At 37.0% G+C, this 19,270-nt stretch overlaps 1 protein-coding gene across 4 annotated transcripts in view; it reads right to left on the bottom strand.

Moving 5' to 3' along the window:
- Positions 1 to 19,270, bottom strand: part of ldb1b (LIM-domain binding 1b) — a 62,397-nt gene that overhangs the window by 23,729 nt on the left and 19,398 nt on the right. The window contains exon 1 of one of the 4 annotated variants that reach the window (XM_067431023.1): positions 15,202 to 15,224. The exons of 2 other annotated variants lie outside the window; for them this stretch is intronic. The gene's annotated coding sequence lies outside the window, so the exon portion shown is untranslated. Of the gene's footprint in view, positions 1 to 5,109; positions 5,360 to 15,201; positions 15,225 to 19,270 lie in introns of those variants that run through there. One more of the 4 variants, XM_067431024.1, reaches the window with a different exon arrangement.

Genomic DNA, 19,270 nt, shown 5'->3' with positions numbered 1-19,270 from the left:
CAACACTGAGAAACTGTTAGGCTATGTTTCCTACTGCAATCAACTGCTTTGCATGCCTTCAGTCAGCAGAAGAAGTGCAAAAACGTGTGCGACGGACTAGGCAGCACTTCGAACAATGATTGTTTACAACGATTGAAGTGAAACGTGTGACGACGCAGCCATGCGCACTTTACCAGACGCCTCGCGCTGTTTATTTACAGCCAAATCAAAATTAACTCCCACAGGAGATACCACATTTGGATTATCATAAAGAAGCCAAGAAATTAGCGGATGCTTGGGGCATAAATGCCATCAAACAATAATGTATTAATACATTTAAAAAGCCCTTGAGTTAATCTTTATCACATTAGTATTTTTTTTTTTAAACAGCATGTGTGAATCACACATGCTGTTTAAAAAAATACTAAATGTATATAATGAGCGAGTATATCATGAAGATTTTTTCCAAACCGGGTTTTTGTCTCATTCTGAATCATTGTACACACAAAATAAATTATTCCCGCTGCGGATTAGCACAATATCTGCGTGACTCACCACAAACAGAGTAGTAGATCCGGTAGCAATGTTCTCCCGCGAGACGCATGCGGTTCTGTTTATGAAGCGCCAGAGCGCCAAAAGTTACAGCTTGCTAAAGCTCCGAGTATTGGCATGATTGCATGTGTGATACTGATCTCGTACAACAATCTAATAGACAAGTTGATATTAAGTAACAAACGTTTAGCCACAACATTGTCTATTTGTGAAAATCAAAGCCTCACCAGAACTGATTCGCATCTCCAAGCGATTCGATTCAAATGAATCTTGTGTTTTGAACTATTGACTGAATGACTTGCCGCCACCTACTGGCGGTTTTTATTTTCATATTTATACTTTGCATGGACTTTTTTATTTAAAATATTAAACTTTTAAAGTTTAATTTATACATATTTCTAAATTCAAAAACGTATATGTAAAACATTCATACAACATTAACTCATGCATTAAATGCATAGGTGTTTGATTGTATGAAGTCCAGTTCTGCTTTGTGTGTGTGTGTGTGTGTGTGTGTGTGTGTGTGTGTGTGTGTGTGTGTGTGTGTGTGTGTGTGTGTGTGTGTGTGTGTGTGTGTGTGTGTGTGTGTGTGTGTGTGTGTGTGTTTTTTGTGCTGTACTCTCAGAAGTTAATGATAATATTATGTCAGAATTATGTTGAATTTAAGAAATTGACAGATTTAACACTTACATTTAATAAGATTAGAAAACATCTAATAATGGTAAAATAATGGTAAATTATTTGCTCTTATAATGGTAAAAAGGACCCTGGACATTAAAGGGCAAATATCGTCCTGTAATAGGAAAGTTATAATTGGAATGTGTTTGATCGATTAGAACGTGCTCCTAAATTTTTGACTGTGCTCCTAAATTTTTTTAATTAGGAGCACAAGTGCTCCTCAAGAAAAAAGTTAGCGTAGAGCCCTGTTAATGAGCACATATATTTTTGAAAGAACTAAGTGTTTTTAGCTAAGAATAAACTAAAAACGTTACACAGTGTAGCTTTAATTCCTCATGTCGTTCCACCTTCGTTCATCTTCAAACACAAATGAAGATATTCCTCTGACCCTCCATAGACAGCAATGAACACTTTCAAGCTCCAGAAAGGAAGTAAAGACATGTTTAAATAGCCCATGTGACTCCAGAGGTTCAGCCTTAATGTGATGAAGAGATGAGAATACTTCAGTGCGCAAAACAAACTTTATTCCACAATCTGCCAGTCTCATACGCTGTTGCTTTAGTAAATACAGTGCAGCTCTTCAGAGTTACGAACGCCGGCTTACCATTGGCCGACGCTGGTCATGTGACACATGCTGACCAACATCATCAGCACAGAAGACTCACACAGACGAGAAGATTGATGAATAAAGTCATTATTTGAGTTTTGCGCACTGAAGTATTCTCCTGGCTTCATGACATTAAGGCTGAACGACTGGAGTCACATGGGCTATTTTAAATGTGTCTCTACTTCCTTTCTGGAGCTTTAAAGTGGCATTTAAAGTGGTTCTGCATTATTCACACTGTCCATGTTTTTCATGAAAATAAACTCAAAGTTTCAAACACGAGTTTAACGTGACAGAGTATTTCTGTGCCAAATCCACTCCTTCAGGATTAACACGAGTTTCAGAAAGTGTTTTTGAGTATGGCCCTGTGTGACATCACAAAGGGCGGAACTCCTTATATGGGCACTTCTCCTGGAATCAGCACACACACACACACACACACACTCTCACACACACACAAAATCAAGCTTGGTTGGGGTTACAGGAGCCGTCGGCGTCGCTGGTGTTGTGTTTTTAGACACGAGATCAACAATGTCACTAAAGAAGTGTGTGTGTGTGTGTGTGTGTGTGTGTGTGTGTGTGTGTGTGTGAGAGAGAGGGGAAGATCACCCTGTTCAGCTTCCCAAATAACCCAGCGTTAAAGGAACAGGGGATGCAGTTTGTGTTTCCGGAGTTCTGCAAGTGTGTTTGTGTGTTCCCGATCATGAGTGGGATCCGCAGGCGGGAGAGAAACTCCATCAGATGTGTGTGTTTTGTTGGCAATCGACGCGCAAGTGCATATAATTTGAACAACACCAACGTATAAGGTGTGTGTGTGTGTGGGCATGTTTTGTGACATATGAGGACCCAAATGTGTATAATGCCATGGGTATGACACAGGTATTACAGGAGAGGGTGAAATATGAGGACATTACCCATGGCCCCACTTTACAAAAGGCTTATAAATCACACAGGAGGAGTTTTTATGAGAAAGTAAAAATGCAGAATGTGTGTGTGTGTGTGTGTGATGGGTAGATTTAGGGGCTGTGTAGGGGGATAGAATGTACAGTTTGTACAGTATAAAAAACATTACACCAATGGAATGTCCCCACATTTCACAAAAACAACCATGTGTGTGTTTCTTTAGCTCCGCCCACTGCACGCCTCCTCAAGCTCGGCTGTTTTCAGAAAGAATCGGTTCTGTGTATCTGTCTTTTATAAATATAATAAACTAAAGACTCTTGTGAGATATGAAGGATCAACACTACTCTACAGATACTCAAGATTAACACGAGACTAGTGTGTGTTATGGACCCTTTAAATAGCCGTCTACGGGTGGTTCCGAAGGACTTACGGGTGAAGAATTAATGAGAGAATTACATTTTTTTGGGTGAACTATCCCTTTAAGAGCGTCCCATTACGAGATATAATTCGACTGCTGCTTAATGACTTTCTAAATCAAATCAAACAACAAACTTCCCGTGCAGTAAATTGCTTTCTTGAAAACATCAGCACCATCTCTCTCACACACACACACACACACACACACACACACACACACTACTTCAGGCTACAATGTGGCCATAATCTAATTCCCATCTAAATGTGCCACATGATAAGTTGAGTGCATATAGGACAGTCGTTACAGCTCGAAACATACAAATTACATACAGACATGTTGCAGATGTCGTGGCTAATGGAGCATGGCATGTGAAAAGTGGGAAAGGATGATCATATGATCTGCTAATGACTGTTTTCACCACAACACCACAGAGACCCTCGAGATGATGCTGATGGCTTCCAGTAAACGGGAATTACTGCGAATTAAGAGGAAAATACCAGAGAGCTCCTTTACAGAGCTCTGCTGATACAGGGATATTTCCCCATTACACACACACACACACACACACACACACACACACACACTGCCTCTAAACCTACCCATCACAGGAAACATTCTGCATTTGTACTTTCTCATAAAAACTCCTCCTGTGTGATTTATAAGCCTTTTGTAAAGTGGGGCCATGGGTAATGTCCTCATATTTCACCCTCTCCTGTAATACCTGTGTCATACCCATGGCATTATACACATTTGGGTCCTCATATGTCACAAAAACAAGCCTACTAATAATAAGAGCTTGTGTCAAAACACACGGATTGTGATCATGCATGTGCATAATTCAGAAAATGTATGTTATAAGGAAACAAATGGATGTTATTTAAAAGACAACACGAGTTTAAAATGTTTTAAACATGTTCTCACTTAAGTGCAGTTTAAAGCGTTTTCTCGTGAGGTAAACACAACGTGAGGGTCTTTATTGTGGAATAAACAGCAGATTGTCTGGTCATGAGACCAAATGAACAGATCAGTCAATGGAAATTACTGCGAATTAAGAGGAAAATACCAGAGAGCTCCTTCACAGCTGCTGATACAGGGATATTTCCCCATCACACACACACACACACACACACACACACACACACACACACACACACACACACACCCTATTCCTAAACCTCCCAATCCCAGAAACGTGCAAACCAGTAGATTTAAATAAAAACTTGTTTTGGCCGGTTTATAAGCCTTTTAAACTAATGAGGACCAGTCCAATGTCAAACTAGTGAGTTGTTTTCATATTTTACTATATAAGTGAGGACATGTGTGCTCTCACAAGTATTGCCAAACAAGGAACACACACACACACATCAATAACAGCTAGTGTCAAAGCACACGGATTGGGATGATTTATAAATGGGTTTATGAGACAAATTAAGCATCATGCATTTGTATAATTCAGAAAATAGCATATTTTAAGGAAATAAATGCATGTTATTTAAAAGACAACAAGGGTTTAAAACGTTTTAAACATATTGTCACTCAATAAAGTGCAGATTAAAGTGTTTACTCCCGAGGTAAACACAACGTGAGGGTCTTTATTGTGGAATAAACCTCAGATTGTTTGGTCATGAGTCCAAATGAACAGATCAGTGTGTGTTTACACTACATTATCACACACTCTCACACACGTTCAGTGAGCAGACAGGCGTTAATATCAGAAAACTGGCATTACAGAAGTCAACGAGTGTGATTATTCGTAAATAAAGCCCTGTGATGAGGCCCGAGGCTAACGGCTAATGCTAACAGCGCAATAAAACACCGCACCGTTGAAATAAAACACCAAAACAAGATAGGATAGAACCGTAAAACCTGTCAAAATAAAAGCCGGCGGTGAAAGTGAAATAAAAAGCACTCGGTCTGTTAAAATAAGAGTTAACCGTCCCATTAAAGCCGTGTAAATAAACCCCCTCCGCTTTACCTGAAGCACTGACGTAACGGAGGATCGCGCGACTCCAGACGGGCTTTATGTGGATCCCGGGGCGCGGGGACTCATGGATATCGCCGGTAAACCATGAGAATATCGGTGTTATTGAGGTAGAATCGTCCGGTTTGACTCGCGCGAGGCCTCGAGCTGAAGGTCCCGCGGCGCTCGTGCTCGATGAACCCGCCTCAAGAGTCTTTGTGTTCACGCGCTGAGCGAACAATAGACAAGCGCAGGCCCGACTGATGCTCTCTCTCTCTCTCTCTCTCTCTCTCTCTCTCTCTCTGTGTGTGTGTGTGTGTGTGTGTGTGTGTGTGTGTGTGTGTGTGTGTGTGTGTGTGTGTGTGTGTGTAAATATATATTAACAGATCAGTGTGTTTAAACTACATTATCACACACACACACATACATACATACACACACACATATATATATATGTAATACATACAAAATGTGTGTGTATATATATTCTAAATGTGTGTGTGTGTATATATATATGTGTATATATATATATATATATATATATATATATATATATATATATATATATATACATATACATATATATATATATATATATATATATATATATATATATATATATATATATATATATACACACATATATAGACACACTATATATATAATATATATATACACAAACACACACATTTTTAGCAGAGCTTTTAATTGACTTGTTACTTCTTTATTTTATTTTATTTTTCAGTTTTATTTATTTTATTTTATTAATTTACTTATTTATTTATTGTTTTTGATTGTTTTTTAATTCTGTAGCACTTTGAGATTTTGTTCAATATAAAGTGCATTATAAATAAAATGTAATATTATTATTATTATTATATATACATATCTATACATATATAGACACACTATATATATATATATATATATATATATAAAATGTGTGTGTGTATTATATTCACACACATTGATTACACACACACACATATATATATATACACATATCTATACATATATAGACACACTATATATATATATGTATATGTGTGTGTGTGTGTGTGTTTTTCTCCATCACGCCCTGATGGAGTTTTGGTTCCTTGCCACTGTCGCCTTTGGCTTGGCTTGCTCAGTTGGGGACACTAAAAATATGATTAAAGTTATTCAACTTATTATACAAATAAAATATATGAATTAGGTCTTATTTAATTCTATAAACTATAATACTGATCTGCCAACATTGTCGCTATATGATAAATTAAAATAAGCTGATAACATCACTGTTTTCTCCAGTACGACTGTACAGCCAAATCTAATTTTGTCGCAATATTATCCTGTTTGACACTGTGAAGCTGCTTTGACACAATCGTGATTGTAAAAGCGCTATATAAATAAAGTTGATTGATTGATTGATTGTGTGTGTATATATATACACACACACACACACACACACACACACACACACACACACACACACACACACACACACACACACACACACATATATGTGTGTATATATACAAAATGTGTGTGTGTGTGTTTGTATTTATATTCACACACATTGAGTACACACATACACACACACACACACACACACACACACACACTTAAATTCTTTAAAAAAATAAAAAAAAATACACATTAAATTTGTTGTAATTTGTTATTACTATAATCACATTTCAAATTGTGACTACATTCTTTCTTTTGACTATATTTCTCAACAGACCGATCGATCTTTATTCCCATAATAACGCTTCTGTTCATAAGCATTCGGTGCCCGTCTGAACCTCCAGCCCAGTCTGATGCCGTCCACTGCAGGACACACCGTTCCATAAAGCCTCGTCTCCTCCGGCCCGTCTCGAGCCGTTCGTTTGCTAAGCACATTTCACATCTCTCTCTGTCATCACTTCACATATCGACCAATAAAGAAGTAAATCATGGCTTACAAATGCACACATCAACTCAACAGCGCCAAGAGCATCTTACATCAAGATCAGCTTACAGGCGTCAGTTTCTCCAGCACTGCTTCAAGAGAAAAGCTCAATCAGCAAGTCACAATATAACAGAATTAATAACAACATAATCTGCACATTCTGAGGAGATTAGCATACTTGGGCTTGTCAAAACAAATCAATGATTCAATTACACATGCAAACATCTCAATTGCATTAGTCCACTTCATAGTCTGACGCTCCTCGACTGACAAGCGCCCGATAAATGACAATTATACAGCTGGGAATCTCAAATAATCAATTGTGACCCAGGTCAATGGTAAGCCACTTAACGCAGAGGCGGCCAATCAATGACGAGGACATTATAGACTGACAAATAATGCACGCTGTTAAAAGATGCCTCGGTGCATTTGCACGTCATGCATGCAATACTTGAGTAAAATTAATATTACTACTGGTCAAATATTACTAGTGAAAGTTCTAAAAAATGATTTTTACTTAAGTAAAAGTACAGAAGTATTTGTTTTTAAAAGTACTTTTAAGTACATTTTCTCTTTGATGTCAATGCATTGTGTTGTATAAATGCACATTATGCCATCATGGTTTAAGCCAGTCAGTGATGCTCCATCTTTCTAGCATACGACTAACTTAAACTCATTTAAATACTAAAGTTACAAAGCTCTTTATAAAGCTGCTGTCACTTTAAGGCCGAATGCACGGATCCAATACACTGATACACATCTGATATTCTCCCAATTATTTATGCTTCTCTTTCTCCTAGATGTTTACATTTTATGAGACATGCATCAAGTGTTATGCCAACTAAACCAATCTTTAATCTTTTGAGAAAAAATGAAACATGCTCTCTAAGTATGGCCATGACCACACACTGTGCTGAGGAACCGTCTTCCATTTTGCTATAAACTGATCTTAATTTTTTTTTTTTTTTTTATCTTTTAAAGAAGAAAAATATCTTCCACTGTCTTTAAAAGCTGCTGCAGAAATGATTTTCAACTTTGAGGACCCTGATAGAAATGTAGTGGAGTAAAAGTCATAAGTTTACAGAAAAAATTATACTCAAAGTACAGATACTTAAGTACTAGGGGTGTAACGATTCGTTTGAACAACAATTCGATTGCTTTGACTCGATATCATGATTTGAGGTTGTCGATACGATTCAAGGACGATATTGGTTCATTTAGAACGATACGAGCCGAAACGATTCAGTGACTTGAAATCCGTTCAGTAACCTTTAGCCAAAAATTCTAATCCTTGTGACTGAAATAAACACGTGCAGGTGAAGTTTCCTAGACTCCTGTTGTTTCTTTTAAGGGAATCAGATATCAATTAATTATGGATATAAACACACAAGTAAACAATTAATGGCAAATGTCTTCACATTTTATTTGAATAAAGTGCAACCAACAGTTTAGGTTGAATTAACAGGAAGTTCACCTTTTCTGCTCTCATTTTCAATAAAAGTACAGTAAGTGCAACCAACATACTGCTACTGCTACTTCTGCTCGTTTATCAACATAAAAATATTACAATATTATTATTAAAAATAAACTGCGACTAACATCTCTTCAGGTTGAATGAGCAGCGGCTGAACGTGCTACTACTACAAACAGCGAGCGACTTCTTTAGAACATCTCCATCTTTACTAAAGCCAAAGTGTTTTCTCACACTGGACCGCGGTGGCCTGATAATGTCTCGCTCGTTGGCTCCTCTGTCATCCGCCATGTTATGTTTTGTTATCTTTGTGCTGCTGCTGGCGCGTGACGTCACACATAGGCAGACTGAGTAACGTTTAACGCCTGTATCATTACAAGTGCTAAGAAAAAACACCCATATAAAGTCTGAAGTGCTTAAATCAAATGCGTTATTTGCCATTATCGATACAATCGATTGAATACCTTTTAAAACGATATTAGGTCGATATATGTCGTCCGGAAGGCCAACTTGCCGAGCACAGATCGATGTAGTTGGATCATAGGAATATAAATCGATACATTGATGTAGTAGATGAATCGTTACACCCCTATTAAGTACATTACTCCAGTTAATGTACTGATACCCAAAAAGTGTAATTAAATACAGTACTCGAGTTAATGTACAGATATTTAAGATGTGTAATAAACTACAGTACTCGAGTTAATGTACAGATATTTAAAAAGTGTACTTAAGTACAGTACTCGAGTTAAGGTACAGATATTTAAAAAGTGTACTTAAGCACAGTACTCGAGTTAATGTACAGATATTTAAAAAGCAGTACTCGAGTTAAAGTACAGATATTTAAAAAGTGTACTTAAGTACAGTACTCGAGTTAAAGTACAGATATTTAAGAAATGTAATAAACTACAGTACTCGAGTTAATGTACAGATATTTAAGAAATGTAATAAACTACAGTACTCGACTTAAAGTACAGATATTTAAAAAGTGTACTTAAGTACAGTACTCGACTTAAAGTACAGATATTTAAAAAGTGTACTTAAGTACAGTACTCGAGTTAATGTACAGATATTTAAAAAGTGTACTTAAGTACAGTACTCGAGTTTAAATACAGATATTTAAAAAGTGTACTTAAGCACAGTACTCGAGTTAATGTACAGATATTTAAGAAATGTAATAAACTACAGTACTCGACTTAAAGTACAGATATTTAAAAAGTGTACTTAAGTACAGTACTCGAGTTAAAGTACAGATATTTAAAAAGTGTACTTAAGTACAGTGCTCGAGTTAAAGTACAGATATTTAAAAAGTGTACTTAAGTACAGTACTCGAGTTAAAGTACAGATATTTAAAAAGTGTACTTAAGTACAGTACTCGAGTTAAAGTACAGATATTTAAAAAGTGTACTTAAGTACAGTACTCGAGTTAATGTACAGATATTTAAGAAATGTAATAAACTACAGTACTCGACTTAAAGTACAGATATTTAAAAAGTGTACTTAAGTACAGTACTCGAGTTAATGTACAGATATTTAAAAAGTGTACTTAAGTACAGTACTCGAGTTAAAATACAGATATTTAAAAAGTGTACTTAAGTACAGTACTCGAGTTAAAGTACAGATATTTAAAAAGTGTACTTAAGTACTGTACTCGAGTTAATGTACAGATATTTAAGATGTGTCATAAACTACAGTACTCGAGTTAATGTACAGATATTTAAAAAGTGTACTTAAGTACAGTACTCAAGTTAATGTACAGATATTTAAAAAGTGTACTTAAGTACAGTACTCGAGTTAAAGTACAGATATTTAAAAAGTGTACTTAAGTACAGTACTCGAGTTAATGTACAGATATTTAAAAAGTGTACTTAAGTACAGTACTCAAGTTAATGTACAGATATTTAAAAAGTGTACTTAAGTACAGTACTCGAGTAAATGAGCTTAGTTACTGTCCACCTCTGGGGATGAGAAGCTGAACCTAGAGAGAGTGTGTTCATATTACATGCGCTCGCATCAAGCATGGAAAATGTGGAATATAGGAACACATTAGCTTACAAAAGTCCTGAGGTCGCTAAAAGTATGGTCACCATGGAAACACTCGTCCCAGGAAGGGATTGTGCCATTGAAACGGTACACAAAGGTTAATCTTCTAATGTGTGTGGGGGTCAAACTCAGGCTCAGTCTTCAGCTTTTAGCTGTCAGAGCGACATGAGGCCTTATCTACAGCTCAAGCCGGCTGTAGCTGAACATGTGCTTAGTTGCTCCAGAAGCGTTCGAGGATCAACTCGACATGCTGAGAGTTGGAGATGTTTACAGACGAGGCTACACACGTTTAGAAACGCACCGCGATCACGTGTTGTAGATAAGATCATGCTGGGAGACGCAGCTCTTCAACACACTGAGTAAACATGGGTTTACGGTGCACTCTCTTTTCTACACACCACTCCACAGTCAGTCTGAAAGCAGCTTTGATTAATATCAGTATAGAAGCTTGTTTCTGCCACGGAATAAAAAATAAAAGGTTTTTTTTCCTAACAATTCTAAGGAAAAAAGTCAATTGTGAAGTCGCAAATACCTTTTTTATATTTGTTTATTTAATGCCAAAAAGTCACAATTGTGGGAAACTTAGAATTCTGAAGAATAACATAAATTGTGGGATGTAAACTTAGAATTTGGAGAAAACCGTAAATTGTGGGATGTAAACTTAGAATTTGGAGAAAACCATAAATTGTGGGATGTAAACTTAGAATTTGGAGAAAACCGTAAATTGTGGGATGTAAACTTAGAATTTTCAGAAAAACATAAATTGTGGGATGTAAACTTAGAATTTGGAGAAAACCGTAAATTGTGGGATGTAAACTTAGAATTTTCAGAAAAACATAAATTGTGGGATGTAAACTTAGAATTCTGAAGAATAACGTAAATTGTGGGATGTAAACTTAGAATTCTGAAGAATAACGTAAATTGTGGGATGTAAACTTAGAATTTGGAGAAAAGTGTAAATTGTGGGATGTAAACTTAGAATTTGGAGAATAGCGTAAATTGTGGGACGTAAGCTTAGAATTTGGAGAATAGCGTAAATTGTGGGATGTAAACTTAGAATTTGGAGAATAACGTAAATTGTGGGACGTAAGCTTAGAATTTGGAGAATAATTTAAATTGTGGGATGTAAGCTTAGAATTTGGAGAATAATGTAAATTGTGGGATGTAAACTTAGAATTTGGAGAATAGCGTAAATTGTGGGACGTAAACTTAGAATTTGGAGAATAATGTAAATTGTGGGATGTAAGCTTAGAATTTGGAGAATAATGTAAATTGTGGGATGTAAACTTAGAATTTGGAGAATAACGTAAATTGTGGGATGTAAACTTAGAATTTGGAGAATAATGTAAATTGTGGGATGTAAACTTAGAATTTGGAGAATAATGTAAATTGTGGGATGTAAACTTAGAATTTGGAGAATAATGTAAATTGTGGGATGTAAACTTAGAATTTGGAGAATAATGTAAATTGTGGGATGTAAACTTAGAATTTGGAGAATAACGTAAATTGTGGGATGTAAACTTAGAATTTGGAGAATAATGTAAATTGTGGGATGTAAACTTAGAATTTGGTGAATAACGTAAATTGTGGGATGTAAACTTAGAATTTGGAGAATAATGTAAATTGTGGGATGTAAACTTAGAATTTGCAGAATAACGTAAATTGTGGGATGTAAGCTTAGAATTTGGAGAATAACAGAAATTGTGGGATGTAAACTTAGAATTTGGAGAATAACGTAAATTGTGGGATGTAAGCTTAGAATTTGGAGAATAACGTAAATTGTGGGATGTAAGCTTAGAATTTGGAGAATAACGTAAATTGTGGGATGTAAGCTTAGAATTTGGAGAATAACGTAAATTGTGGGATGTAAGCTTAAAATTTGGAGAATAATGTAAATTGTGGGACGTAAGCTTAGAATTTGGAGAATAATGTAAATTGTGGGATGTAAGCTTAGAATTTGGAGAATAACGTAAATTGTGGGATGTAAGCTTAGAATTTGGAGAATAACGTAAATTGTGGGATGTAAGCTTAGAATTTGGAGAATAACGTAAATTGTGGGATGTAAGCTTAGAATTTGGAGAATAATGTAAATTGTGGGATGTAAACTTAGAATTTGGAGAATAATGTAAATTGTGGGATGTAAGCTTAGAATTTGGAGAATAACGTAAATTGTGGGATGTAAGCTTAGAATTTGGAGAATAATGTAAATTGTGGGATGTAAACTTAGAATTTGGAGAATAACATAAATTGTGGGATGTAAACTTAGAATTTGGAGAATAACGTAAATTGTGGGATATAAGCTTAGAATTTGGAGAATAACGTAAATTGTGGGATGTAAACTTAGAATTTGGAGAATAACGTAAATTGTGGGATGTAAGCTTAGAATTTGGAGAGTAACGTAAATTGTGGGATGCAAACTTAGAATTTGGAGAATAACATAAATTGTGGAATGTAAGCTTAGAATTTGGAGAATAATGTAAATTGTGGGATGTAAACTTAGAATTTGGAGAAAAACGTAAATTGTGGGATGTAAGCTTAGAATTTGGAGAATAATGTAAATTGTGGAATGTAAGCTTAGAATTTGGAGAATAATGTAAATTGTGGGATGTAAACTTAGAATTTGGAGAAAAACGTAAATTGTGGGATGTAAACTTAGAATTTGGAGAAAAACGTAAATTGTGGGATGTAAGCTTAGAATTTGGAGAATAATGTAAATTGTGGGATGTAAACTTAGAATTTGGAGAAAAACGTAAATTGTGGGATGTAAGCTTAGAATTTGGAGAATAATGTAAATTGTGGGATGTAAACTTAGAATTTGGAGAATAATGTAAATTGTGGGATGTAAGCTTAGAATTTGGAGAATAATGTAAATTGTGGGATGTAAACTTAGAATTTGGAGAATAATGTAAATTGTGGGATGTAAACTTAGAATTTGGAGAAAAACGTAAATTGTGGGATGTAAGCTTAGAATTTGGAGAATAATGTAAATTGTGGGATGTAAACTTAGAATTTGGAGAATAATGTAAATTGTGGGATGTAAACTTAGAATTTGGAGAATAATGTAAATTGTGGGATGTAAACTTAGAATTTGGAGAATAATGTAAATTGTGGGATGTAAACTTAGAATTTGGAGAAAAACGTAAATTGTGGGATGTAAGCTTAGAATTTGGAGAATAATGTAAATTGTGGGATGTAAGCTTAGAATTTGGAGAATAACGTAAATTGTGGGATGTAAACTTAGAATTTGGAGAATAACGTAAATTGTGGGATGTAAACTTAGAATTTGGAGAATAACGTAAATTGTGGGATGTAAACTTAGAATTTGGAGAAAAACGTAAATTGTGGGATGTAAACTTAGAATTTGGAGAAAAACGTAAATTGTGGGATGTAAGCTTAGAATTTGGAGAATAATGTAAATTGTGGGATGTAAACTTAGAATTTGGAGAATAGCGTAAATTGTGGGATGTAAACTTAGAATTTGGAGAATAACGTAAATTGTGGGACGTAAGCTTAGAATTTGGAGAATAATGTAAATTGTGGGATGTAAACTTAGAATTTGGAGAATAGCGTAAATTGTGGGACGTAAACTTAGAATTTGGAGAATAATGTAAATTGTGGGATGTAAGCTTAGAATTTGGAGAATAATGTAAATTGTGGGATGTAAACTTAGAATTTGGAGAATAATGTAAATTGTGGGATGTAAACTTAGAATTTGGAGAATAACGTAAATTGTGGGATGTAAGCTTAGAATTTGGAGAATAATGTAAATTGTGGGACGTAAACTTAGAATTTGGAGAATAGCGTAAATTGTGGGATGTAAACTTAGAATTTGGAGAATAATGTAAATTGTGGGATGTAAACTTAGAATTTGGCGAATAACGTAAATTGTGGGATGTAAGCTTAGAATTTGGAGAATAACGTAAATTGTGGGATGTAAGCTTAGAATTTGGAGAATAACGTAAATTGTGGGATGTAAGCTTAGAATTTGGAGAATAACGTAAATTGTGGGATGTAAGCTTAGAATTTGGAGAATAACGTAAATTGTGGGATGTAAACTTAGAATTTGGAGAATAACGTAAATTGTGGGATGTAAACTTAGAATTTGGAGAATAACGTAAATTGTGGGATGTAAGCTTAGAATTTGGAGAATAACAGAAATTGTGGGATGTAAACTTAGAATTTGGAGAAAAACGTAAAGTGTGGGATGTAAACTTAGAATTTGGAGAATAACGTAAAGTGTGGGATGTAAACTTAGAATTGTGAGGAAAAAAGTCAGAATAATGATATAAAAAGTTGCAATTACCTTTTATATTTGTTTAATTAATGATGAAAAAGTCAATTGCGAGAAAGTAAGCCAGAATTGTGGGATGAAAAGGTTATAGTTGCGCTGTGTGTATTTATATACTGTATGTTTATATGTGTAACACGTGGTCCTGTGAGACAGTTCATTCCTTTGTTTGTGTCTACATTTAGCAGAATTAAACTAAAGCTCACTTGAGATATAAACTCACTACTGTGAGAAAAAGTCAGCCATTTTTAAACAGTCACCCATTTTAGTTTTTATTCCATTGCGTAGACAAGCGTCTCAGTGGCAAACTCTGAATACGATCAAATAATCGAGGCCAGAAACAGCCAATAGTACAGTAGAATGCTCTATTCTCACCTACGGCTTCAAGCTGGTCCGTCATGCTGACATTGTCTGATGCTCCTCTCTCTCTCTCTCACACACACACACAAACACACACACACACACACACACACACACACACACACACACACACACACACACACACACACACACACACACACACACGTCGCTCTATCTCTGGAGGACAGGCTTGCGGCTGAAGGGGCGTAGTTAAAGCCATGGGGGAAGGTTGAGGACTATCTAACCCCTCTGTGTTCCCTAGTAATCAACAGGAAGTCAAGAGGTATACATCTGTCACAGGCTTGATAACACACACACACACACACACACACACACACACACACACACACACACACACACACACACACACACTAATGTAAGCTCTGCCCCCAAAACTGCCCCACACTGCCCTCTCAGCTGGAGCACTATGAAGACTGGATTACACTGCAAACGATCATTATTGGGGTGTTACAAGAAAATACTATTTCAGTCAAAGAAAATCAATTGTTGTAAATTAATTCTGAAATGTAATCTTAACGGGTTCCCACACGTTCAGGATTTTTCCAGATGTTTGTGATCACACAACTTAAAGGGTTAGTTCACCCCAAAAATTAATCTTCTGTCATTAACTCCTCTCCCTAATGTCGCTCCACACCCGTCAGACCTCCGCTCATCTTCACACACAGTTTAAGATATTTTATATTTAGTCCGAGAGCGTATGCAAGTGTATGCACACTATACTGTCCATGTCCAGAAAGGGAATAAAAACATCATCACAGTAGTCCATATGAGACATCAGTGGGTTAATTAGAGTCTCTTGAAGCATCCAAAATACATTTGGGTCCAAAAATAACAAAAACTACGACTTCATTCAGCATTGGCTTCTCTTCCGCGTTTGTGTTCAATCCTCAAATAAAGATTCAAACGGTTAAGAATCAGTGAATCGATTCATGATTCGGATCACGTGTCAAACTGCTGAAATCACGAGACATTGGCGATCCGAATCATTGATCAATACACTGATTAATAACCATTTGAATTTTTGCATTTACTCCCAGTAAGCAGTGAAAACATGACCCATGATGCACTGCTCTGGGGCGACGGCTGCACACGCTTTCATTCACAGATATAATGAACAGAAGTGACCCTGAATTCACAGCTCTGACCCCTCAAGCCACGCCCCCTGCCAGTGACACAAAGGGGTGGGTGTGGCTTTGTAATGATTGACAGGTCTCCCACGAGGCTGATGCATTTCTGTGGCGCTAAGCTGTAAATCAATGCTGCTTTAAAGTGCTGAGCACAGCATTTGGATTAGGCTCTAAAGCTGGACAGGACAGGTCTCAGGTGACATATTCAATGATCACAGCAGACTACCTGACCTGTTTAGATGAGGCCAGGAGCCGTCAGACTATCTGAAATACAACAGGCGCCACCTAGAGGAGAGATGTGCATTAAAGGGACAGTTCACCCAAAAGTGAAGATTAACCCATGATTTCCTCTCCCTCAGCTCATCCTAGGTGTGTATGACATTATTCTTTCACAATTAGAATTATATTAAATATAAAATTTCCTGATTCTTCCAAGCATTATAATGGCAGCCCCGAAGTTAAGCCCAAAAAAGTGCATCCATCCATCATAAATGTCCATCTATCCATCATAAAAGTGTCTATCTATCAGCATCTATCATCATAAAAGTGCATCAGTCCATCATAAAAGAGCATCTATCATAAAAGTGCATCAGTCCATCATAAAAGTGCATCTATCATCATAAAAGTGCATCCATCCATCATAAAATTCCTACCTTTGCACTAACGTTAGTCATGCGCAGTTGCGCTTAAGAAAATCACACATCATTAGACGTGTCAAACATCAATTTAAAGAAATATTAACATAGAGTACACTCTAAAAAATGCTGAGTTGTTTTAACCCAAGACTACTTGAGACTGCTATATACTGATAAATGAAATAACTGCAAATGATAATAGTTTTCTAAAGTAACCTCATCACTGAAGGAGCACTCGTGGACGAGGCCGAACTGGAAGCCGTGTTAAAGGACAACTCCGGTGAGAAATGAACCTAGGGCTGATTAACAGATGGTTACAGAGTAGATCGTTCTCTGGGATGCGTTTTCATGGAAATCGAATGTAAAGAGTTTTATCTTTAAAAACAGATTAGCTTATAACACTAGTCTATCGGGCGTAGTGAAATTAAACCGCTAGTTAATACCACTAACAGCTCAAACTAGCCTCACACTAACACAGCAGCATAATGAGGGTCCCAACATGCAGACCAAAGCATTGAGAACTTTGTAAGAGTACAAACAGTTTAATAAGAAGACACTTTATAAACATAGTGCATTAGGCTTTCACGGACAGGCGCCATCTTGGAAAACAGTCTCGACTCATCGAGCGACGAGAGCTCTGCTAAGTGATGAACTGTGACTGAATCTCATATGGTCCGTTGTTTCCGGAAGAAAACACTGAACACAACAGAGAAAATAAATAAATAAAAATAAAAATGTCCATGTTATTACATTTCACAAACTTAATTCCTATCGACCAGCTCACTTAGCACAGCGCTCGTAGATCGATTCGTCGAGACTGTTTTTCGAGACGGTGCCTGTCCGTGAACGCGTAAGGCACTATGTTTACAACTTATCTTCTTATTAAACTATTTGTACTCTTACAAAGTTCTCAATGCTTCGGTCTGCATGTAGAGACCCTCATTATGCTGCCGTGTTAGTGTGAGGCTATTTTGAGCCTTGTTAGTGGTGTTAACTAGCAGTTTAATTTTGCCACCCTGTGTCTACCCTGTGCCCCATAGACAAGCATTATAAGCTAATCTGTGTTTAGAGATAAAACTCTTTACATTCGATTTTCAAGAAAACGCATCCCAGAGAACGAGCTACTCAGTAACCATCTGTTAATTACCCCTAGGGTCATTTCTCACCGGAGTTGTCCTTTAATCTTGGACTAAATCAGCCACCGTAGGAGTTAAAACCAAATCAGAATTGAGAGGAACAGAAACTAATATTCACTGGATGGTCATAAACCTTTACACCGCGAGATGGGGGAAAATATCACACAGTGGAGCTTTAAGACAACCCAATCGCTGGGTTAGTCCATATTTGACCCAACATTGGGTTGTTTTTTACCCAGATTTTTTTAGAGTGTAATAATCATAAATATTTTGAATGGGAAAAATATGTTTGAGTACGAGTCAATACAGAGTCCAAATGCACACGAGTCCTAGTCTAGAAATCTAGACTCACCCTAGCGGCAGCAGATCTAATCTGCCCGCGAGTGCTGTCTAGCAACTCTCAATACCCTTCTGAGCTGTAAACGCCAAACTCTGGTCGGGCCAATCACATCGTGTGTAGAGTCGGTGGGCGGGGCCATAATGACGACAGCCAAGTTGCGTTTGCGTGCTTCTAGTAAACACAGAAACTGGCGAACGGCGGTCTGTCGAATCAGCTTTGACCGCGACTCTGGAAGACTTGAGTTAAGCTTTTCTCTGAGAAAAGAACAAAGAGCGGCACTGAAGTCATTCTGAAGAAGGGAAGATGTGTTCGGAGTTTAGCCGACCGGATACGGCGAATGTTTAATCCGTCAGCTCTGCTTCACCTTCGTTGCTCTGGTTGGTGTAGCGCTATCCTATCGCGTGCAGAGGGAGTTTGACAGACAGCCGTTTATCCGCCCCTCAGATTGAGCCGTCAATGGTGAGTTTCCAAACCAAACATCTGGATGTGGCTCCGGCTCGTCAGGCTACACGAGTCCATGACGAGACCGAGACCATTAAAATATGAGTCTCGAGTAAAAATCACTGGTTTTATGAGCGAAATGACCCCAGATAAAGCTGAGCTCTGCCCCTTCTCACACCAGATCAAGTGAAGAGTGTGTGTGTGTGTGTGTGTGTGTGTGTGTGTGTGTGTGTGTGTGTGTGTGTGTGTGTGTGTGTGTGTGTGTGTGTGTGTGTGTGTGTGTGTGTGTCTGGAGGCTGATGATACGTCACATCGCCCTGCTGTCTTCTCTGCACAGGAAGCCATTTTGTTCCAGATCTGTGGCGGTGTGCAGGAGACAGCAGG

This window comes from Pseudorasbora parva, chromosome 22, assembly GCF_024679245.1.
Source record: "Pseudorasbora parva isolate DD20220531a chromosome 22, ASM2467924v1, whole genome shotgun sequence".
NCBI classification, from domain to species: domain Eukaryota; kingdom Metazoa; phylum Chordata; class Actinopteri; order Cypriniformes; family Gobionidae; genus Pseudorasbora; species Pseudorasbora parva.
The sequence above is the reverse complement of the archived record's forward strand: the minus strand, read 5'-3'. Positions and strand labels throughout refer to the sequence as shown.